The 24,334-nt window shown below is 37.5% G+C and overlaps 1 protein-coding gene and 1 long non-coding RNA gene across 20 annotated transcripts in view; one reads left to right on the top strand and one right to left on the bottom strand.

Annotated features, from left to right (window-relative positions):
• LOC127910805 (uncharacterized) overlaps nt 1–18,190 on the top strand; it is a 31,951-nt gene extending 13,761 nt beyond the window's left edge. For 5 of the 16 annotated variants that reach the window (XR_008076249.1, XR_008076253.1, XR_008076252.1 and 2 more), the window contains 4 exons: nt 3,791–4,022; nt 4,458–4,573; nt 10,603–11,687; nt 14,634–18,190. This is a non-coding gene — a long non-coding RNA (uncharacterized LOC127910805). The other 11 variants (XR_008076254.1, XR_008076247.1, XR_008076255.1 and 8 more) reach the window with 11 other exon arrangements.
• Nucleotides 1–24,334, bottom strand: part of LOC118382419 (cyclin-dependent kinase-like 5) — a 248,731-nt gene that overhangs the window by 86,374 nt on the left and 138,023 nt on the right. The window lies entirely within an intron of this gene.

Genomic DNA, 24,334 nt, shown 5'->3' with positions numbered 1-24,334 from the left:
CTGTACGGTGGATAGCACCAGTAGTAATAATTCCTCACCCTGCCGCTCTTAAAACATGTGGCTCATGTGATAGAAGTACTGAAGGGGTACTCAGCGGGAGATCAATGTTAAGAGGACAGATGTTAGACAACGTATGTATGTTATGTCCAACCCTAAAACCCATAGTAAACAAGGGAGATAGATGGGGACATGTAGAAGAGCCAGAAGAGTTAAATTTAACAATGGTTTACAAGGGACAAGAAGTAGACTGGGATAAGAGAATTGGCACTGTTGAATTACATGGAATGGCTTACGAGACCTATTCAACAGGTTGGAGAAGAAGGACAACAGAGACGGGTTCAAAGATGCACAGGCTGTGAATCAGGAATCAGAGGAAAGTACACCTCCCAGTGGGGCAATAAGGATGGTGTTAGAGTGCCGCTTTGCAAGAGATGCTTATGTTTTAAGAGTTGTGATAGAAAAAGGCAGGAGTGGTATAGCGAGGACGAACATGAGGTTTGGCCTATGGAGAGAGAATATGCTGATATATTTGAAAATGGTAGAATAGCTTCTAGATGTAGACATACCGATGGTGTATATTTGAGAATGAGGGTCAGAGCTGACCCTGAAGGAACCATGCCGGGTCATAGTAGCTGGGCAACAGTATGGGGAATAACGGCTAGGTCAGACGGACTAGTGCTAGGAATAACCAGAGTTGATAATCAGAGTCCGGTTAGGGGCACTAAGAGAAGAGAGACAGGGGTAGATCCTGGAGAGGGTGTAGTAAAACGCCAAATGGATCTACCTCCTGGTCCTCTTCCCCTGTCTTACCCACCAAGGGTAGAGACAGAGATGACCTCGCCTACTGAAATACCGGATTGGGCAAAGCCACCAGAAGACGACTCAAGCCAACCAACTACTGAACCTGACTGGTGTCAGGAAGAATCACCCTCTGCCTCAAGTGACACCTCTGAATGGGAACAGCTGATAGACTCATTGCTGATAGAGTAATGGGCACTGTCATAACCAGAGGCCCATATATGCACTGTAAGAAAAGTGTTTCCTCATTGTTGCTAGAGTAATGGGCACTGTCATAACCAGAGGCCCATATATGCACTGTAAGAAAAGTGTTTCCATTGTTGTCATCACCCTCTCTGCTCTGAGGAATGGGCACAGATCGGGTGCAGAGAATCAAAAGGTATATAAAGAGACATTTGCCATTACTTTATGACTTCTTGAATTCTGAATTCATTTAGAAAATTTGTGTTTGCCACCCTGTTGTAAAGATAACTTGCTGGATCTGAGAAGGGTCTCGTTATACTGTTTAACTATTGAACTGCTCTCGGGGGAATGGGAGGGAGCAGATCAGATCGGTTGAGCTCAGTACCAGAGAATCGGAAAGGTAGTTATAAAGAGACATTTGCCATTACTTTGGCGCTGACTTCTTGAATCCTGAATCTCATTTAGAGTACCAACCATTTGACTTTTCGGGATATTCCAGTGGGGCAGGGAATGCCACCGGGTTCTCTCATTCAGCCCAAACAAATTATTTAAAGATTCTAACTTGTTGGATCTGAGAAGGGTCTCTCCGTTATACTGTTTAACTATTGAACAGCTGTTCTCTCGCCTGTGGCCTTGGTGCTTGTATACTGACGCGATTACACCCAGGGCCAGTCTTCGGATCTGCAACTCTCGGTTGAGCTCAGTACCTAGCCCTAGTTACATGGCACGGACACTGCGGTAGTTCAACGGCTCTGAGAGTCTCTCTAGTCCTTAAGTTGATCTCCTGTTAATACCTACGGTTATCTGAATTGACCCTGTCGCCCGCGGCCTTGGTGCTTGTATACTGACGCGATTACACCCAGGGCCAGTCTTCGGATCTGCAACTCTCGGTTGAGCTCAGTACCTAGCCCTAGTCGTGTGACGCAGACTTTTCGATATTCCAGTGGGGCAGGGAATCACCAGCGGGTTCTCTCATCCAGTCCAAACTTGAATCTCTCAATTTAGCAAACCGCCGACTTCAAGTCAACCTTTCAGCCAGTAGAGGGAAGTCGCTACTAACTAAATTCAAAAAAAGAACTCTGACCGATTGAAACTCTGCTCCTGATCTCGTGGGTCTCCTCGTCATCTCTCAAAGGTAATTAAATAACTATTATAAGCATTTAATGTAGAGATAAGTGTTATCATTGTACCAGGCATTTTTATAGAGCATTAAGGCAAGTGCATGTTTTTGATTAACGCTGTGTGTGACCGAGTAACAATTGTGTATTTTGAAGTGTGTTTGATTGTAAAAGACAAAAAACAGAGTGTTTTCAAAAATAAATGGTAGTCTTATTTTGTCTCGAGTAAACGGTTCTCTCAAAGACAGTTAACGGCACGGGAGATAACAACTCTGACACTCCCCGCTACCGGGACACTGGAAACGGAGATCAGTACTCTAGGACAGAATGAGTTACTGTTAAAAGACAAAGAGGAAGGTGTGTCCAGTAGTGATTCATTTAATTGTCTTATCGATCTATCTAAGTTTTATTTTCCAAGCGATACATAGCCGACGGGCAGAGTAGTGAGACTAAGTTGACTAAAGGTCTTCACACTTTAAACTAGATACATCACAGAGGGGAAACACTCAAACACAGGGAAATCATATAGAGACTGGTAGGACTAGTGCTTAATAATAACTCAAGGACCAATTAGTGGTGAAACAAAGAGTCTAGAGGATAAAGGTGGGGTTCACACATCCCAGCTAGAGCTAGACCGTTGAGAGTGACAAGGCAAAAGACCTCTCTACGCGGACAACGTTTCGATATAGAAAGAGAGGCAGGGCTACGCGAGCGGTCCTGGTTATACCGAGATAACCTGAAGTACCTATAGTGCCCTGTCCAATCCAGGGAACGGGACGCTAACCACCTCTAGCAACCCCGCTGCCGGCCAAGGGCGGGGCCGAAGGTTTCGTATCGCAACAAATTAGATGTACAGTATATACCATGTTATAATTAGAGGTACAGTATCTACCATGTTATAATTAGATGTACAGTATCTACCATGTTCTATATAGATGTACAGTATCTACCATGTTATAATTAGAGGTACAGTATCTACCATGTTGTAATTAGATGTACAGTATCTACCATGTTATAATTAGATGTACAGTATCTACCATGTTATAATTAGACGTACAGTATCTACCATGATTTAATTAGAGGTACAGTATCTACCATGTTATAATTAGATGTACAGTATCTACCATGTTCTATATAGAGATACAGTATCTACCATGTTATAATTAGATGTACAGTATCTACCATGTTATAATTAGATGTACAGTATCTACCATGATTTAATTAGAGGTACAGTAACTACCATGGTCTAATTAGATGTACAGTATCTACCATGTTATAATTAGATGTACAGTATCTACCATGTTATAATTAGATGTACAGTATCTACCATGTTCTATATAGATGTACAGTATCTACCATGTTATAATTAGATGTACAGTATATACCATGTTATAATTAGAGGTACAGTATCTACCATGTTATAATTAGATGTACAGTATCTACCATGTTATAATTAGATGTACAGTATCTACCATGTTCTATATAGAGATACAGTATGTACCATGTTATAATTAGATGTACAGTATCTACCATGTTATAATTAGATGTACAGTATCTACCATGATTTAATTAGAGGTACAGTAACTACCATGGTCTAATTAGATGTACAGTATCTACCATGTTATAATTAGATGTACAGTATCTACCATGTTATAATTAGATGTACAGTATCTACCATGTTCTATATAGAGGTACAGTATCTACCATGTTATAATTAGAGGTACAGTATCTACCATGTTGTAATTAGATGTACAGTATCTACCATGTTATAATTAGATGTACAGTATCTACCATGTTCTATATAGAGATACAGTATGTACCATGTTATAATTAGATGTACAGTATCTACCATGTTATAATTAGATGTACAGTATCTACCATGATTTAATTAGAGGTACAGTATCTACCATGATCTAATTAGAGGTACAGTATCTACCATGTTATAATTAGATGTACAGTATCTACCATGTTCTATATAGAGATACAGTATCTACCATGTTATAATTAGATGTACAGTATCTACCATGTTATAATTAGATGTACAGTATCTACCATGATTTAATTAGAGGTACAGTATCTACCATGATCTAATTAGAGGTACAGTATCTACCATGTTCTATATAGAGATACAGTATCTACCATGTTATAATTAGATGTACAGTATCTACCATGTTATAATTAGATGTACAGTATCTACCATGATTTAATTAGAGGTACAGTATCTACCATGATCTAATTAGATGTACAGTATCTACCATGTTATAATTAGATGTACAGTATCTACCATGTTCTATATAGAGATACAGTATCTACCATGTTATAATTAGATGTACAGTATCTACCATGTTATATATAGAGGTACAGTATCTACCATGTTATAATTAGATGTACAGTATCTACCATGTTATAATTAGATGTACAGTATCTACCATGTTATAATTAGATGTACAGTATCTACCATGTTATAATTAGAGGTACAGTATCTACCATGTTATAATTAGATGTACAGTATCTACCATGTTCTATATAGATGTACAGTATCTACCATGTTATAATTAGATGTACAGTATCTACCATGTTATAATTAGAGGTACAGTATCTACCATGTTATAATTAGATGTACAGTATCTACCATGTTCTATATAGATGTACAGTATCTACCATGTTATAATTAGATGTACAGTATCTACCATGTTATAATTAGATGTACAGTATCTACCATGTTCTATATAGAGATACAGTATCTACCATGTTATAATTAGATGTACAGTATCTACCATGTTATAATTAGATGTACAGTATCTACCATGATTTAATTAGAGGTACAGTATCTACCATGATCTAATTAGAGGTACAGTATCTACCATGTTCTATATAGAGATACAGTATCTACCATGTTATAATTAGATGTACAGTATCTACCATGTTATAATTAGATGTACAGTATCTACCATGATTTAATTAGAGGTACAGTATCTACCATGATCTAATTAGATGTACAGTATCTACCATGTTATATATAGAGGTACAGTATCTACCATGTTATAATTAGATGTACAGTATCTACCATGTTATAATTAGATGTACAGTATCTACCATGTTATAATTAGATGTACAGTATCTACCATGTTATAATTAGAGGTACAGTATCTACCATGTTATAATTAGATGTACAGTATCTACCATGTTCTATATAGATGTACAGTATCTACCATGTTATAATTAGATGTACAGTATCTACCATGTTATAATTAGAGGTACAGTATCTACCATGTTATAATTAGATGTACAGTATCTACCATGTTCTATATAGATGTACAGTATCTACCATGTTATAATTAGAGGTACAGTATCTACCATGTTATAATTAGAGGTACAGTATCTACCATGTTATAATTAGATGTACAGTATCTACCATGTTCTATATAGATGTACAGTATCTACCATGTTGTAATTAGATGTACAGTATCTACCATGTTATAATTAGAGGTACAGTATCTACCATGTTGTAATTAGATGTACAGTATCTACCATGTTATAATTAGATGTACAGTATCTACCATGTTATAATTAGACGTACAGTATCTACCATGATTTAATTAGAGGTACAGTATCTACCATGTTATAATTAGATGTACAGTATCTACCATGTTCTATATAGAGATACAGTATCTACCATGTTATAATTAGATGTACAGTATCTACCATGTTATAATTAGATGTACAGTATCTACCATGATTTAATTAGAGGTACAGTATCTACCATGATCTAATTAGATGTACAGTATCTACCATGTTATAATTAGACGTACAGTATCTACCATGTTCTATATAGATGTACAGTATCTACCATGTTATAATTAGATGTACAGTATATACCATGTTATAATTAGAGGTACAGTATCTACCATGTTATAATTAGATGTACAGTATCTACCATGTTCTATATAGATGTACAGTATCTACCATGTTATAATTAGATGTACAGTATCTACCATGTTCTATATAGATGTACAGTATCTACCATGTTATAATTAGAGGTACAGTATCTACCATGTTCTATATAGATGTACAGTATCTACCATGTTATAATTAGATGTACAGTATCTACCATGATTTAATTAGAGGTACAGTATCTACCATGATCTAATTAGATGTACAGTATGTACCATGTTATAATTAGACGTACAGTATCTACCATGTTCTATAAAGATGTACAGTATCTACCATGTTATAATTAGATGTACAGTATCTACCATGTTATAATTAGAGGTACAGTATCTACCATGTTATAATTAGATGTACAGTATCTACCATGTTCTATATAGATGTACAGTATCTACCATGTTATAATTAGATGTACAGTATCTACCATGTTCTATATAGATGTACAGTATCTACCATGTTATAATTAGAGGTACAGTATCTACCATGTTCTATATAGATGTACAGTATCTACCATGTTATAATCAGATGTACAGTATCTACCATGTTATAATTAGAGGTACAGTATCTACCATGTTATAATTAGATGTACAGTATCTACCATGTTCTATATAGATGTACAGTATCTACCATGTTATAATTAGATGTACAGTATCTACCATGTTCTATATAGATGTACAGTATCTACCATGTTATAATTAGATGTACAGTATCTACCATGTTATAATTAGAGGTACAGTATCTACCATGTTCTAATTAGAGGTACAGTATCTACCATGTTATAATTAGAGGTACAGTATCTACCATGTTATAATTAGAGGTACAGTATCTACCATGTTATAATTAGAGGTACAGTATCTACCATGTTATAATTATGCACCAATTTGTAAGTCGCTCTGGATAAGAGCGTCTGCTAAATGACTTAAATGTAAATGTAAATGTTCTATATAGATGTACAGTATCTACCATGTTATAATTAGATGTACAGTATCTACCATGTTATAATTAGAGGTACAGTATCTACCATGTTATAATTAGATGTACAGTATCTACCATGTTATAATTAGATGTACAGTATCTACCATGTTATAATTAGACGTACAGTATCTACCATGATTTAATTAGAGGTACAGTATCTACCATGTTATAATTAGATGTACAGTATCTACCATGTTCTATATAGAGGTACAGTATCTACCATGTTATAATTAGATGTACAGTATCTACCATGTTATAATTAGATGTACAGTATCTACCATGTTATAATTAGATGTACAGTATCTACCATGTTCTATATAGATGTACAGTATCTACCATGTTATAATTAGATGTACAATATCTACCATGTTATAATTAGAGGTACAGTATCTACCATGTTATAATTAGATGTACAGTATCTACCATGTTATAATTAGACGTACAGTATCTACCATGTTATAATTAGAGGTACAGTATCTACCATGTTATAATTAGATGTACAGTATCTACCATGTTATAATTAGAGGTACAGTATCTACCATGTTATAATTAGAGGTACAGTATCTACCATGTTATAATTAGAGGTACAGTATCTACCATGTTATAATTAGAGGTACAGTATCTACCATGTTATAATTATGCACCAATTTGTAAGTCGCTCTGGATAAGAGAGTCTGCTAAATGACTTAAATGTAAATGTTCTATATAGATGTACAGTATCTACCATGTTATAATTAGATGTACAGTATCTACCATGTTATAATTAGAGGTACAGTATCTACCATGTTATAATTAGATGTACAGTATCTACCATGTTATAATTAGATGTACAGTATCTACCATGTTATAATTAGACGTACAGTATCTACCATGATTTAATTAGAGGTACAGTATCTACCATGTTATAATTAGATGTACAGTATCTACCATGTTCTATATAGAGGTACAGTATCTACCATGTTATAATTAGATGTACAGTATCTATCATGTTATAATTAGATGTACAGTATCTACCATGTTATAATTAGAGGTACAGTATCTACCATGTTATAATTAGATGTACAGTATCTACCATGTTCTATATAGATGTACAGTATCTACCATGTTATAATTAGATGTACAGTATCTACCATGTTCTATATAGATGTACAGTATCTACCATGTTATAATTAGAGGTACAGTATCTACCATGTTATAATTAGACGTACAGTATCTACCATGATTCAATTAGAGGTACAGTATCTACCATGTTATAATTAGATGTACAGTATCTACCATGTTCTATATAGAGGTACAGTATCTACCATGTTATAATTAGATGTACAGTATCTACCATGTTATAATTAGATGTACAGTATCTACCATGTTATAATTAGAGGTACAGTATCTACCATGTTATAATTAGATGTACAGTATCTACCATGTTCTATATAGATGTACAGTATCTACCATGTTATAATTAGATGTACAATATCTACCATGTTATAATTAGAGGTACAGTATCTACCATGTTATAATTAGATGTACAGTATCTACCATGTTATAATTAGAGGTACAGTATCTACCATGTTATAATTAGAGGTACAGTATCTACCATGTTATAATTAGAGGTACAGTATCTACCATGTTATAATTAGAGGTACAGTATCTACCATGTTATAATTATGCACCAATTTGTAAGTCGCTCTGGATAAGAGCGTCTGCTAAATGACTTAAATGTAAATGTAAATGTTCTATATAGATGTACAGTATCTACCATGTTATAATTAGATGTACAGTATCTACCATGTTATAATTAGAGGTACAGTATCTACCATGTTATAATTAGATGTACAGTATCTACCATGTTATAATTAGATGTACAGTATCTACCATGTTATAATTAGACGTACAGTATCTACCATGATTTAATTAGAGGTACAGTATCTACCATGTTATAATTAGATGTATAGTATCTACCATGTTCTATATAGATGTACAGTATCTACCATGTTATAATTAGAGGTACAGTATCTACCATGTTATAATTAGATGTACAGTATCTACCATGTTCTATATAGATGTACAGTATCTACCATGTTATAATTAGATGTACAGTATCTACCATGTTCTATATAGATGTACAGTATCTACCATGTTATAATTAGATGTACAGTATCTACCATGTTCTATATAGATGTACAGTATCTACCATGTTCTATATAGATGTACAGTATCTACCATGTTATAATTAGATGTATAGTATCTACCATGTTATAATTAGAGGTACAGTATCTACCATGTTATAATTAGATGTACAGTATCTACCATGTTATATATAGATGTACAGTATCTACCATGTTATAATTAGATGTACAGTATCTACCATGTTATAATTAGATGTACAGTATCTACCATGTTATAATTATGTACAGTATCTACCATGTTATAATTAGATGTACAGTATCTGTGTTATAATTAGAGGTACAGTATCTACCATGTTATAATTATCTGATCTGGAGCGTCTGCTAAATGACTTAAATGTAAATGTTCTATGTTCTATATAGATGTACAGTATCTACCATGTTATAATTAGATGTACAGTATCTACCATGTTATAATTAGATGTACAGTATCTACCATGTTCTATATAGAGGTACAGTATCTACCATGTTATAATTAGATGTACAGTATCTACCATGTTATAATTAGAGGTACAGTATCTACCATGTTATAATTAGATGTACAGTATCTACCATGTTCTATATAGATGTACAGTATCTACCATGTTATAATTAGATGTACAGTATCTACCATGTTTTATATAGATGTACAGTATTTACCATGTTATAATTAGAGGTACAGTATCTACCATGTTATAATTAGATGTACAGTATCTACCATGATTTAATTAGATGTACAGTATCTACCATGTTATAATTAGATGTACAGTATCTACCATGTTCTATATAGAGGTACAGTATCTACCATGTTATAATTAGATGTACAGTATCTACCATGTTATAATTAGATGTACAGTATCTACCATGTTATAATTAGAGGTACAGTATCTACCATGTTATAATTAGATGTACAGTATCTACCATGTTCTATATAGATGTACAGTATCTACCATGTTATAATTAGATGTACAATATCTACCATGTTATAATTAGAGGTACAGTATCTACCATGTTATAATTAGATGTACAGTATCTACCATGTTATAATTAGAGGTACAGTATCTACCATGTTATAATTAGAGGTACAGTATCTACCATGTTATAATTAGAGGTACAGTATCTACCATGTTATAATTAGAGGTACAGTATCTACCATGTTATAATTATGCACCAATTTGTAAGTCGCTCTGGATAAGAGCGTCTGCTAAATGACTTAAATGTAAATGTAAATGTTCTATATAGATGTACAGTATCTACCATGTTATAATTAGATGTACAGTATCTACCATGTTATAATTAGATGTACAGTATCTACCATGTTATAATTAGACGTACAGTATCTACCATGATTTAATTAGAGGTACAGTATCTACCATGTTATAATTAGATGTACAGTATCTACCATGTTCTATATAGAGGTACAGTATCTACCATGTTATAATTAGATGTACAGTATCTACCATGTTATAATTAGAGGTACAGTATCTACCATGTTATAATTAGATGTACAGTATCTACCATGTTCTATATAGATGTACAGTATCTACCATGTTATAATTAGATGTACAGTATCTACCATGTTCTATATAGATGTACAGTATCTACCATGTTCTATATAGATGTACAGTATCTACCATGTTATAATTAGATGTACAGTATCTACCATGTTCTATATAGATGTACAGTATCTACCATGTTATAATATAGATGTACAGTATCTACCATGTTCTATATAGATGTACAGTATCTACCATGTTCTATATAGATGTACAGTATCTACCATGTTATAATTAGATGTATAGTATCTACCATGTTATAATTAGAGGTACAGTATCTACCATGTTATAATTAGATGTACAGTATCTACCATGTTCTATATAGATGTACAGTATCTACCATGTTATAATTAGATGTACAGTATCTACCGTGTTATAATTAGAGGTACAGTATCTACCATGTTATAATTATGCACCAATTTGTAAGTCGCTCTGGATAAGAGCGTCTGCTAAATGACTTAAATGTAAATGTTCTATATAGATGTACAGTATCTACCATGTTATAATTAGATGTACAGTATCTACCATGTTATAATTAGATGTACAGTATCTACCATGTTCTATATAGAGGTACAGTATCTACCATGTTATAATTAGATGTACAGTATCTACCATGTTATAATTAGAGGTACAGTATCTACCATGTTATAATTAGATGTACAGTATCTACCATGTTCTATATAGATGTACAGTATCTACCATGTTATAATTAGATGTACAGTATCTACCATGTTCTATATAGATGTACAGTATCTACCATGTTATAATTAGAGGTACAGTATCTACCATGTTATAATTAGACGTACAGTATCTACCATGATTTAATTAGAGGTACAGTATCTACCATGTTATAATTAGATGTACAGTATCTACCATGTTCTATATAGAGGTACAGTATCTACCATGTTATAATTAGATGTACAGTATCTACCATGTTATAATTAGAGGTACAGTATCTACCATGTTATAATTAGAGGTACAGTATCTACCATGTTATAATTAGATGTACAGTATCTACCATGTTCTATATAGATGTACAGTATCTACCATGTTATAATTAGATGTACAATATCTACCATGTTATAATTAGAGGTACAGTATCTACCATGTTATAATTAGATGTACAGTATCTACCATGTTATAATTAGAGGTACAGTATCTACCATGTTATAATTAGAGGTACAGTATCTACCATGTTATAATTAGAGGTACAGTATCTACCATGTTATAATTAGAGGTACAGTATCTACCATGTTATAATTATGCACCAATTTGTAAGTCGCTCTGGATAAGAGCGTCTGCTAAATGACTTAAATGTAAATGTAAATGTTCTATATAGATGTACAGTATCTACCATGTTATAATTAGATGTACAGTATCTACCATGTTATAATTAGAGGTACAGTATCTACCATGTTATAATTAGACGTACAGTATCTACCATGATTTAATTAGAGGTACAGTATCTACCATGTTATAATTAGATGTACAGTATCTACCATGTTCTATATAGAGGTACAGTATCTACCATGTTATAATTAGATGTACAGTATCTACCATGTTATAATTAGATGTACAGTATCTACCGTGTTATAATTAGAGGTACAGTATCTACCATGTTATAATTAGATGTACAGTATCTACCATGTTCTATATAGATGTACAGTATCTACCATGTTATAATTAGATGTACAGTATCTACCATGTTCTATATAGATGTACAGTATCTACCATGTTCTATATAGATGTACAGTATCTACCATGTTATAATTAGATGTATAGTATCTACCATGTTATAATTAGAGGTACAGTATCTACCATGTTATAATTAGATGTACAGTATCTACCATGTTCTATATAGATGTACAGTATCTACCATGTTATAATTAGATGTACAGTATCTACCGTGTTATAATTAGAGGTACAGTATCTACCATGTTCTATATAGATGTACAGTATCTACCATGTTATAATTAGATGTACAGTATCTACCATGTTCTATATAGATGTACAGTATCTACCATGTTCTATATAGATGTACAGTATCTACCATGTTATAATTAGATGTATAGTATCTACCATGTTATAATTAGAGGTACAGTATCTACCATGTTATAATTAGATGTACAGTATCTACCATGTTCTATATAGATGTACAGTATCTACCATGTTATAATTAGATGTACAGTATCTACCGTGTTATAATTAGAGGTACAGTATCTACCATGTTATAATTATGCACCAATTTGTAAGTCGCTCTGGATAAGAGCGTCTGCTAAATGACTTAAATGTAAATGTTCTATATAGATGTACAGTATCTACCATGTTATAATTAGATGTACAGTATCTACCATGTTATAATTAGATGTACAGTATCTACCATGTTATAATTAGATGTACAGTATCTACCATGTTATAATTAGAGGTACAGTATCTACCATGTTATAATTAGATGTACAGTATCTACCATGTTATAATTAGATGTACAGTATCTACCATGTTATAATTAGACGTACAGTATCTACCATGATTTAATTAGAGGTACAGTATCTACCATGTTATAATTAGATGTACAGTATCTACCATGTTCTATATAGATGTACAGTATCTACCACTGTTGGTTAGAGCCTGTAAATAAGAATCTGTCTCCTCACCACGCGCTCTCACCACTGGTGTCCCCCAGGGCTCTGTTCTAGGCCCTCTCCTATTCTCGCTATACACCAAGTCACTTGGCTCTGTCATAACCTCACATGGTCTCTCCTATCATTGCTATGCAGACGACACACAATTAATCTTCTCCTTTCCCCCTTCTGATGACCAGGTGGCGAATCGCATCTCTGCATGTCTGGCAGACATATCAGTGTGGATGACGGATCACCACCTCAAGCTGAACCTCGGCAAGACGGAGCTGCTCTTCCTCCCGGGGAAGGACTGCCCGTTTCATGATCTCGCCATCACGGTTGACAACTCCATTGTGTCCTCCTCCCAGAGCGCTAAGAACCTTGGCGTGATCCTGGACAACACCCTGTCGTTCTCAACTAACATCAAGGCGGTAGCCCGTTCCTGTAGGTTCATGCTCTACAACATCCGCAGAGTATGACCCTGCCTCACACAGGAAGCGGTGCAGGTCCTAATCCAGGCACTTGTCATCTCCCGTCTGGACTACTGCAACTCGCTGTTGGCTGGGCTCCCTGCCTGTGCCATTAAACCCCTACAACTCATCCAGAACGCCGCAGCCCGTCTGGTGTTCAACCTTCCCAAGTTCTCTCACGTCACCCCGCTCCTCCGCTCTCTCCACTGACTTCCAGTTGAAGCTCGCATCCGCTACAAGACCATGGTGCTTGCCTACGGAGCTGTGAGGGCAACGGCACCTCAGTACCTCCAGGCTCTGATCAGGCCCTACACCCAAACAAGGGCACTGCGTTCATCCACCTCTGGCCTGCTCGCCTCCCTACCACTGAGGAAGTACAGTTCCCGCTCAGCCCAGTCAAAACTGTTCGCTGCTCTGGCCCCCCAATGGTGGAACAAACTCCCTCACGACGCCAGGACAGCGGAGTCAATCACCACCTTCCGGAGACACCTGAAACCCCACCTCTTTAAGGAATACCTAGGATAGGATAAGTAATCCTTCTCACCCCCCCTTTAAGATTTAGAAGCACTATTGTAAAGTGACTATTCTACTGGATGCCATAAGGTGAATGCACCAATTTGTAAGTCGCTCTGGATAAGAGCGTCTGCTAAATGACTTAAATGTAAATGTAAATGTTATAATTAGATGTACAGTATCTACCATGTTATAATTAGATGTACAGTATCTACCATGTTCTATATAGATGTACAGTATCTACCATGTTATAATTAGATGTACAGTATCTACCATGTTATAATTAGAGGTACAGTATCTACCATGTTATAATTAGATGTACAGTATCTACCATGTTCTATATAGATGTACAGTATCTACCATGTTATAATTAGATGTACAGTATCTACCATGTTATAATTAGAGGTACAGTATCTACCATGTTATAATTAGAGGTACAGTATCTACCATGTTATAATTAGATGTACAGTATCTACCATGTTCTATATAGATGTACAGTATCTACCATGTTATAATTAGATGTACAGTATCTACCATGTTATAATTAGAGGTACAGTATCTACCATGTTGTAATTAGATGTACAGTATCTACCATGTTCTATATAGAGATACAGTATCTACCATGTTATAATTAGATGTACAGTATCTACCATGTTATAATTAGATGTACAGTATCTACCATGTTATAATTAGATGTACAGTATCTACCATGTTATAATTAGAGGTACAGTATCTACCATGTTGTAATTAGATGTACAGTATCTACCATGTTCTATATAGAGATACAGTATCTACCATGTTATAATTAGATGTACAGTATCTACCATGTTATAATTAGATGTACAGTATCTACCATGTTATAATTAGATGTACAGTATCTACCATGTTATAATTAGAGGTACAGTATCTACCATGTTATAATTAGATGTACAGTATCTACCATGTTATAATTAGAGGTACAGTATCTACCATGTTATAATTAGATGTACAGTATCTACCATGTTATAATTAGATGTACAGTATCTACCATGTTATAATTAGATGTACAGTATCTACCATGATTTAATTAGAGGTACAGTATCTACCATGATCTAATTAGAGGTACAGTATCTACCATGTTATAATTAGATGTACAGTATCTACCATGTTATAATTAGATGTACAGTATCTACCATGTTATAATTAGATGTACAGTATCTACCATGATTTAATTAGAGGTACAGTATCTACCATGATCTAATTAGAGGTATTTGATTTGATATCTTATTAGAGGTACAGTATCTACCATGATCTGTTATTGTGAAGTGGAAACGTTTAGCAGCAACAACGGCTCAGCCGTGGAGGGAATGGGACCGGCGAGCTCACAGAACATGACCGCTGACCGCTGAGTGATGACCGCTGACCGCTGAGTGATGACCGCTGACCGCTGAAGAGTGTAAATATAATCTGTCCTCGGCTGCAACACTCACTACCAACTTCCAAACTGTCAGCACAAGACCTGTTCGTCGGGAGCTTAATGAAATGGTTTTCCATGGCTGAGCAGCCGCATACAAGCCTAAGATCACCATGTGCAATGTGAAGTGTCGGCTGTAGCGGTGTAAAGCTTGCCCCCATTGGACTCTGGAGCCGTGGAAACGTGTTCTCTGGAATGTTGAATCATGCTTCATCTGGCAGTCCGGCGGGCTCATCTAGGTTTGGCGGATGCTAGGAGAATACTACCTGCCCCAACATATAGTGCCAATGGTAAAGTTTGGTGGAGGAGGAACAATGGTCTGGGGCTGTTTTTCATGGTTCGGGCCCCTAGTTCCAGTGAAGGGTATTTTTAATGCTACAGTGTACAATGCTATTCTGGACGATAACAATGCCCCCATGCCGAAAGCAAGGTCCATACAGAAAGGGTTTGTCAAGATCGGTTTGGAAGAACTTCACTGGCCTGCATAGAGCCCTGACCTCATCCCCACCAAACACCTTTGGGATGAATTGGAATGCCGACTGTGAGCCAGGCCTAATCGCCCAATGTCAGAGCCCAACCTTACAACGCCTCTCCCCTATTTGACCTAGATAGTTTGTGTGTATGCATTGATACTGTATGTAGGCTACGTGTGCCTTTTTAAAGAATGTATGTGGTTCGGGCTTTGAGCTGTTCTTGTCTATTGAAGTTCTGTATTATGTTTCATGTTTTGTGTGGACCCCAGGAAGAGTAGTAATGTACATATTACTTCAATTAGCCCGACTAACCGGTGCCCCCGCACATTGGCTACCCGGACTATCTGCATTGTGTCACACCAACCCCTCTTTTACGCTGCTGCTGCTCTCTGTTTACCATATATGGATAGTCACTTTAACCATGTACATATTTGTATTTATTTTAACCTTTATTTAACCAGGCAAGTCAGTTAAGAACAAATTCTTATTTTCAATGACGGCCTGGGAACGGTGGGTTAACTGCATGTTCAGGGGCTGAATGACAGATTTGTACCTTGTCAGCTCGGGGATTCGAACTTGCAACGTTTCGGTCACTAGTCCAATGCTCTAACCACTAGGCTACCCGTGCCTCAATTAGCCCAACTAACCGGTGTATATAGCCTCGCTACTGTTATTTTCACTGTCTTTTTACGGTTGTTTTTATTTCTTTACTTATCTAGTGTTCACCTAATACCTTTTTTATTCTTAAAAAAATGCACTGTTGGTTAGAGCCTGTAAATAAGAATTTCACTAAGGTCTACACCGGTTTGATTCGGCGCACGTTACACAAACTTTGAATTGATCCTCCAAGAGCTTCTTGCTGCCAAGGGGACGCCTGACAGCTTGAAAGACGTTTTAGACACTACAGTGAAAATGGTTAACTTTGCTAAAGCAAGGCCCTTGAACTCGTCTATTTTCTGCATTATGCAATGATATGGGCAGCGACCATGTAAGGCTTTTACAAAATACAGAAGTTGGAGCTCTTCTCTGTCTGCATTAACAAGGACAACACACAGGTCTTTCCATCATTGTATGATTTTTTGTGTGCAAATGAACTCAAGCTTACGGACAATGTCAAATGTGATATAGTGAAGCACCTGAGTGAGATGGGTGTGCAATTAAGCAGGTACTTTCCCAAAGTGGACAACACAAACAACTGGATTCGTTATCCCCTTTCATGCCCTGTCCACTTACCGATATCTGAACAAGAGAGCCTCATTGAAATTGCAACAAGGTTCTGTGAAAATTGTATTTAATCAGAAGCCATTGACAGATTTCTGGATAGGGCTGTGCTCAAGAGTTTCTTGCCTTGGCAAATCTCATTGTTAAGACAATGATGCCGTTTGCAACCACGTACCTATGTGAGAGTGGATTCTCGGCCCTCACTAGCATGAAAACTAAATACAGGCACGGACTGTGTGTGGAAAATGATTTAAGACAGACTCTCTTCAATACAACCCAACATTGCAGAATTATGTGCATCCTTTCAAGCACACCCTTCTCATTAACCTGTGGTGAGTTATTCACCATCTTTGATTGTTGTTGATTATTATTATTTGTGCCCTGGTCCTATAAGAGCTCTTTGTCACTTCCCACGAGCCGGGTTGTGACAGAAACTCACACTCATTCTTATGTTTAATAAATGTATCGTATAGTGTGTGTGGCAGGCTTACAATGATGGCAAAAAAACAACATTTGAGAGTGCGACCCTGGTTACCCTACTGTGTTATTGACTTGTTTATTGTTTACTCCATGTGTAACTCTGTGTTGTCTGTTCACACTGCTATGCTTTATCTTGGCCAGGTTGCAGTTGTAAATGAGAACTTGTTCTCAACTAGCCTACCTGGTTAAATAAAAAATAAATAAAAAAATTGCACATAATATTACATTTGCAATGTCTTTATTCTTTTGTGAGTGTAATGTTTATTGTTATTGTCAACTTAACTTTTGATAATTATCTATTTCGCTTGCTTTGGCAATGTAAATATATGTTTCCCATGCCAATATCAAATCAAATGTATTTATATAGCCCTTCGTACATCAGCTGATATCTCAAAGTGCTGTACAGAAACCCAGCCTAAAACCCCAAACAGCAAACAATGCAGGTGTAAAAGCACGGTGGCTAGGAAAAACTCCCTAGAAAGGCCAAAACCTAGGAAGAAACCTAGAGAGGAACCGGGCTATGTGGGGTGGCCAGTCCTCTTCTGGCTGTGCCGGGTGGAGATTAGAACAGAACATGACCAAGATGTTCAAATGTTCATAAATGACCAGCATGGTCGAATAATAATAAGGCAGAACAGTTGAAACTGGAGCAGCAGCACAGTCAGGTGGACTGGGGACAGCAAGGAGCCATCATGTCAGGTAGTCCTGGGGCACGGTCCTAGGGCTCAGGTCCTCCGAGAGAGAGAAAGAAAGAGAGAATTAGAGAGAGCATATGTGGGGTGGCCAGTCCTCTTCTGGCTGTGCCGGGTGGAGATTATAACAGAACGTGGCCAAGATGTTCAAATGTTCATAAATGACCAGCATGGTTGAATAATAGTAAGGCAGAACAGTTGAAACTGGAGCAGCAGCATGGCCAGGTGGACTGCGGACAGCAAGGAGTCATCATGTCAGGTAGTCCTGGGACATGGTCCTAGGTCCCAGGCCAGTTGAAACTGGAAAAGCACTGAGATCCCTTTTGAGAGAGAGAGAGCGAGAGAGCGAGAGAGCGAGAGCGAGAGGTAACATGTAACATTTCGGACCTCAGTGCTTTTCTGTCTCTGAGTGTGAAATAAGTTGGTGTTGTCCCAGGTTGAGTCCCTAATAGGTGGTCTGGTGTGGGGGGTCGCCTAACTGAATGCCGGGCCCTCACTGCTCTGTAGCTGATGGAGAGACAGAGAGAGACAGACAGAGAGCAGGAAGCATGGATGAGTCTTTACACAGAGTTAGAGCAGCAGACACACTGGAGAATAGGTTATCCATTATAGTTGTGACTATATTAGCTTTTCAGCCAGCAATGCATGTAAAAGTGAGTTTTTCCCCTGAGTCATTTCCCAGTCAATCTCCATATTACGCAACAAAATTAGGCACACCGATTGAGAACTAAATTCCCTAAATGGTCAGCAGATGGCGCCGTATCCACTCGCTAGTTTTCTTGCTGGAAGGATGCATTCTCCTGTAGGGATTCTCTAAGAAGACATTTAAGAAATTCTACTAAATTGTCAATAATGACACTTAGATTACATATCAGAAGTGCCTTCTATTTGAATATCCGAAAGGTGTTGTTGATATTTTCTCTGCTATCTTTTACAGCAAAGAATGAAGGTAAAGCTAACTAAATTAAATAAATGACATGGGGGCTAACAGGCTAATATTTAATTTTTGTTGAAGGAGAAACAGAAAAAGTAGACAGAATTAGGATTATCTTATTCAAAGTGAGAAATGCAGCATGTCCTCATTGGAGATCTATCTGTTCTATGTACAGAGCTGTGACGCAAAACTGAAAAACCTAGACACTCTCTCCTCTGCTAGCAACAGTACCTAAGCCATATTCAAAAGTGATGTCAAGCCATATAGCCTAAAATTATTGAAATTGTATCTGTTTTGTTAGTTGCTAGCTGGCTAGCCAGGCTCCCGGGTTCACATCTTGTCCGAGCAGCCCACGTATGGCACAAGTATGCTAGCTGGCTAGCCAGGCTCCCGGGTTCACATCTTGTCCGAGCAGCCCACGTATGGCACAAGTATGCTAGCTGGCTAGCTAAGTTGTTGTACCTTGACATTTGTGACCCTCAACACACTTCTTTTGTTCAATTATCTCAGCCATAGTCAAAATTAAATTCAAGGCAGATGAACTATCTAACAGGCATGGGCTCTCCATCGTATGTAGCGAGCTAGTTAGCTAATCAAAACAATGCTCTTAAATGACATATAATAGCATAATGCCGTAACAGTCTGTGCTTACCATGATCGTCGGTATTAGCTACTCTAAGATGGCTGTTCACTGATGTTGCAGTATCTTAGCCTGATTTATCCTGACTCTCTGGAAATTGTGTAATCAGAGCTGGTTCCAGGCATAAGTGCCATAAGCGGTCGCTTAGGGCCCCCGACCCAAAACATGTAAAAGAAAAAGAGGAACTCAGTGGCTCAACTTACTATGGAAAGTAAGAATAGTAGATGTTATGTCTGTCACTGACAGTCACTCAATTAGCCATGTCAGCTATCAATTGTTGGATTGCTTGTTAGTCTAGCCAGCTGTCTAATCTTGTCGCAATCATGACCAAAAACCAACTGGGCACGCAGGGAATGTGTCCAGTTGCCCTGACCTCCCGGACCCTGACCTCAAGGGGGCACGGTGAATAATCTGTCGCTCTGAATAAGAGTGTCTGCTGAATGGGCTTTCGAGTGGCGCAGCGGTCTAAGGCACTGCATTTCAGTTGTCATGACTCTCTCTCCATCACGCCGACACAATGAAAAGCTCTCCATCACGCCAACACTAACCCTAACCCTTAAGCCAGAATGCTGAAAAGGACTTGCTAACAAAATTTACATCACCAAAACATGTCGGGTTCCTGCTGGCATGTAAAGTGGTCGGGAGCTGAATCCTAAATAATCAACCATTGAGACCAGATAGGGTGGAGTGGTGGCTACACGGCTGAAAATGGTGAGACCAAGTAGACGGACGGTGTAAAGCGGATGTCACAAATGGTTAAAACTACAAGACCAAAAAGACTTGAGAATGTGGTCCACATGTTGAAATGGTTTAAACTCTACAGACCAGCTGGCGTACAACGCGAGCTGACCATTACGAATTGTTTAGAAGCTCTGAAACTCCCAACACGAGTGAAGAAGGTAAAGACTAGACCATAACATTCACAGCCTGCAGCTGTGCATGTAAAGTAGTCTAGAACTTTGACTAAAGCCACAAGGGTGAGGAACAGATCCCTCTTACCACCATGTGGTACACCTGAAGTATCCATTCTAATGAACACTCCAAGACCAAAAGCTCTACTACAAAGTACATTGTGACTTCTTGTTGACAAGTCTTACATCCCTCGATAACTTCACCATAGGACCCATCGAGTTCAACAGAGAGATGGCAAAGACATCTACATGTAAATATATACACTGCATTTCTTATCCAAATGAGCGGTCATAAATGTGTAAAGTATTCATATTCCAGTGATATTCCAAATGTATGTACAATAAGTTGACTCCTTGTCTCTCCTTCTCCTTACCTACCCCTCCCTTTACATTGTGTAACCAAACAGTTGTGCTTTTGTTAGTCCACTAGGGACCTGTTTTCATTGTATTATGTTAGTAATCAATAACCTATACAGCGTGTGTATTCTGTGTGATGATTTTGTTAGTTAGTAAATAAATAGTTAAGCCAATTTGTGTATCTTCTATTTCATCAATTAGGTTAGGGTTCTTGCAGATATCCAAGGAGTATGTGACATTCAGAAAGACTGATACGAGGTAATAATAAATAATAAGTGACTTATCGAGATATATATCTATATATCTTAGAGTTTAAGTTGGGAGATAGTAACTCATTAAATCATTTTTCCCGTGGTGCCCCAAATTCCTAATGAGTTAATTTTTACATGATTAATTTAATCTAATAACAATTAAACATAGTAGGTAATTATTAGATGAATAACAGTCATCAGATTAGTGATAGTCATGTTACGACACAGTGCAAGAGGTGTCACTACAGTCCCTGGTTTGAATCCAGGCTGTATAACATCCGGCCGTGATTGGGAGTCCCATAGGACGGCGCACAATTGGCCCAGCGTCGTCCGGGTGTGGCCGGGGTAGGCCGTCATTGTAAATAAGAATTTGTTATTAACTGACTTGCCTAGTTAAATAAAGGATAAATAAAAATGTAAAAATTATGCAATGTCAAATGTAGGTGGGGGGCCCCCAACCAAAGGGCCCACAAAATTCGAGAGCCTGCCGTGTAATTCATAAACAACTTCGCTATTGAAATGCATGCAGCACGTGATGAGACCAGTTCCAGAAAGTATCACTATATCAAAACCTAAAAAACATATTGTAATACAGTCATCAGTACTATTCATATAAACCCTATGGACCTCCTTAGCACAGACTCACAAGAATATGAAACAAAGATTAGTGACTTTATTTTAAATGATGGTAGCTGCAAGCTGTCTATTTACATCCCTCTCAGTCCAACCACCAGACTGCTACAGTAGAGGGAGAGAGGTTACAAAGAAAAGGGTGGGGGACTAGCTGGAGGATCAGACTGCTATAGTAAATCAAATCACATTTTATTTGTCACATACACATGGTTAGCAGATGTTAATGCGAGTGTAGCGAAATGCTTGTGCTTCTAGTTCCGACAATGCAGTAATAACCAACAAGTAATCTAACTAACAATTCCAAAACTACTGTCTTATACTTTTATTTTTTTTTATTTTTATTTCACCTTTATTTAAACAGGTAGGCTAGTTGAGAACAAGTTCTCATTTGCAACTGCGACCTGGCCAAGATAAAGCATAGCAGTGTGAACAGACAACACAGAGTTACACATGGAGTAAACAATTAGCAAGTCAATAACACAGTAGAAAAAAATGGGCAGTCTATATACAATGTGTGCAAAAGGCATGAGGAGGTAGGCGAATAATACAATTTTGCAGATTAACACTGGAGTGATAAATGATCAGATGGGCATGTACAGGTAGAGATATTGGTGTGCAAAAGAGCAGAAAAGTAAATAAATAAAAACAGTATAAAAACAGTATGGGAATGAGGTAGGTGAAAAAGGGTGAGCTATTTACCTATAGACTATGTACAGCTGCAGCGATCGGTTAGCTGCTCGGATAGCTGATGTTTGAAGTTGGAGAGGGAGATAAAAGTCTCCAACTTCAGCGATTTTTGCAATTCGTTCCAGTCACAGGCAGCAGAGTACTGGAACGAAAGGCGGCCAAATGAGGTGTTGGCTTTAGGGATGATCAGTGAGATACACCTGCTGGAGCGCGTGCTACGGATGGGTGTTGCCATCGTGACCAGTGAACTGAGATAAGGCGGAGCTTTACCTAGCATGGACTTGTAGATGACCTGGAGCCAGTGGGTCTGGCGACGAATATGTAGTGAGGGCCAGCCGACTAGAGCATACAAGTCGCAGTGGTGGGTGGTATAAGGTGCTTTAGTGACAAAACGGATGGCACTGTGATAGACTGCATCCAGTTTGCTGAGTAGAGTGTTGGAAGCCATTTTGTAGATGACATCGCCGAAGTCGAGGATCGGTAGGATAGTCAGTTTTACTAGGGTAAGCTTGGCAGCGTGAGTGAAGGAGGCTTTGTTGCGGAATAGAAAGCCGACTCTGGATTTGATTTTTGATTGGAGATGTTTGATGTGAGTCTGGAAGGAGAGTTTGCAGTCTAGCCAGACACCTAGGTACTTATAGATGTCCACATATTCAAGGTTGGAACCATCCAGGGTGGTGATGCTAGTCGGGCATGCGGGTGCAGGCAGCGATCGGTTGAAAAGCATGCATTTGGTTTTACTCGCGTTTAAGAGCAGTTGGAGGCCACGGAAGGAGTGCTGTATGGCATTGAAGCTCGTTTGGAGGTTTGATAGCACAGTGTCCAATGACGGGCCGAAAGTATATAGAATGGTGTCGTCTGCGTAGAGGTGGATCAGGGAATCGCCCGCAGCAAGAGCAACATCATTGATATATACAGAGAAAAGAGTCGGCCCGAGAATTGAACCCTGTGGCACCCCCATAGAGACTGCCAGAGGACCGGACAGCATGCCCTCTGATTTGACACACTGAACTCTGTCTGCAAAGTAATTGGTGAACCAGGCAAGGCAGTCATCCGAAAAACCGAGGCTGTTGAGTCTGCCGATAAGAATTTGGTGATTGACAGAGTCGAAAGCCTTGGCGAGGTCGATGAAGACGGCTGCACAGTACTGTCTTTTATCGATACAGTGTAAGGGGATAAAAAATATGTACATAAGGATATATGAATGAGTGATGGTACAGAGCAGCATAGGCAAGATACAGTAGATGGTATCGAGTAC

This window comes from Oncorhynchus keta, chromosome 22 (genome assembly GCF_023373465.1).
Source record: "Oncorhynchus keta strain PuntledgeMale-10-30-2019 chromosome 22, Oket_V2, whole genome shotgun sequence".
Taxonomy (NCBI): Eukaryota; Metazoa; Chordata; class Actinopteri; order Salmoniformes; family Salmonidae; genus Oncorhynchus; species Oncorhynchus keta.
This window is presented reverse-complemented; position numbering and strand designations above follow the sequence as displayed.